Source organism: Penaeus vannamei, chromosome 39, assembly GCF_042767895.1.
Source record: "Penaeus vannamei isolate JL-2024 chromosome 39, ASM4276789v1, whole genome shotgun sequence".
NCBI lineage: Eukaryota > Metazoa > Arthropoda > Malacostraca > Decapoda > Penaeidae > Penaeus > Penaeus vannamei.
In genome coordinates, this window is record NC_091587.1 from 19,940,579 (window position 1) to 19,942,897 (window position 2,319).

The window sequence follows — 2,319 nt, forward strand, 5'->3', positions numbered from 1 at the left end:
CCGTGAGTGGAGAAGGGAGAGGGGGAGGGTGGCATGTGTGAATCCCCGGGTGTATGTGAGGGAGGGATGGCAGTGGGTAAACTCCACACCAGCCACCGCCGTTCCCTCCTGGCCTTCCCACTCCGCCTCGCCCATTCTCCTTCCTCCCGCCCGCCGCCTATTCGCCACCAAACCTGCGATCCGGACCACTCGGAGGCCGACGCAGGAGCGCCCAACAGTACCCGGTGTCAACGCCAGCGCCTGAAACAAAGGTATGGCGCGCGTAGGCCAAGTGAAAGAGGTCCTCTCTGAGGTCAACTCTCCCCCATCCCCCACTGAGCCCAAAGCTCCGCCCAATTACCTCCGCCCGGTGACCTCGGCTGGTCATCACCTCCCTCCGCTGCCCCAACCTCTCGCAAGGAAACCAATGCACACGAGAAAACGTGCCCATACCGCGCTCCCCTCAAAGCCTGTCACTATGGGAGTCCGCCTGACGCACCGCCATTCACGCCCTAACGCATTTCGGGAGACAGTCTATCTCCCTGCCACAAAAGCAATCAATCTGTCCCATTTATTAGCGGGAAAGTAGTGGGTCGCGGAGGACGCTGGCCCTGGCACCCACTATGACTGCATGTCGCGTGTTGGCCCTACATGGCGAGGCCTTCACGCGGCCAGCCCCTGCCCGATCACCCTTGAATGGCCCATTGCTCACACGGACCCTGTCAGCACGGCCCCGAAATCGAACGGACAGAAGCGCCCAACAGTACAACCAAATGCCAACACGAACACAATGACTGCACTCAACGCGAATAAACAACGTCCATTCACTAAAATCCAACATTTCTGTTAAAAAAAGCGAACATCTGCTAGTCCTACTTGTCACTGCGGCTGCACTGCACGGCGCGCGCCGGTACTTCAAATAACAGTGAAAGCAACTTCTCTGTTACTCAATGTGCTGATCCAACTGCTTGATCCTATTGGGAGGCAACGGACACAACGCACATGAATATAGGTCATGATTCCCACTTTAGTAACCAAGGAAACATGCATTACAAGGCATGTGAACGGAGGCGAAAACACGATCAATATTTCTTGTTTCCTCTTCGGAAAAAAACGAGTTGGAATCCAAATGAATCGCTTAAATATCACGACGGGAAACAGAAATTGCATCAAAACACAACAAAAACAATAACACGAAGTAGCATCACAACAAAAACAACAATACCTACATACACCAACAACCGACAATAACAACAGCAAAGGCAACAAGCACAGCCACAACTACAACCCCTGCAACAAGCACAGCCATAACAAAAACGGTAACCTCGTACCCCAACCTCCTTCACCGCCCCCCGCCCCTCACCCTAACCCCCAGGCTGCCGGATACCGGACGCGTTGGTATCATCTGCACACGATCATACATATTCACACGCCCATAAAAGGATTAAAGTTCGGAGTGACCTACGCGGGCGGCCTTCCGGTCCAAGGTGCGCTCGACTTTTACTTTCGAGTGCCAAGCAGATCACAAAGCGTATGAGCGGTAAAATGGAAAAAAAAAACTTTTATTACAATAAATCCAATAAATTATAACTTAAAACGGATTTTCTGTTTGGGTGGATGGAATGCAATGCACACTTAAAATATACAACCTGCCTTTAAATTGAAATACACATTTGAAAAAAAACTAGACATAACATATCTAGGTCTATATCTACCTATAGTTGAAATGAGATAATTAAATTCAATCTATCGAGGAGAGACCAAAACAAGAGATCAAGAGAAAATAATGAGAGAAAGGTTCGTAAAGAGATGATGATGATGATGATGATGATGACGATGGTGATGATGATGACGATGGTGACGATGATGATGGTAATGATGATGATGGTAATGATGATGATGGTGATGATGACGATGATGATGATGATGATGATGATGATGACGATGATGATGGTAATGCTGATGATGATGGTAATGATGATGGTGATGATGATGATGATGACGGTAATGATGATGGTGATGATGACGGTGATGATGATGATGACGATGATGATGATGGTATGATGATGATGGTAATGATGATGATGACGATGATGATGATGGTAATGATGATGATGATGGTAATGATGATGATGATGGTAATGATGATGATGATGGTGATGATGATGATGATGGGAAGGAGAGCTAGAAAGAAGAGAAGAAGAATTACAAGAATTACAAGCAGGAGAAGGGGGAGAAGGCGGCGGCGGGCCGTGGCACCTCACTGCCAAGGGGTGGTGCCAAGGCTGCGCGCCCGAGAATGCAAGTCTTCAGTCCGTAGACGAAACTGCCCCAACCCCG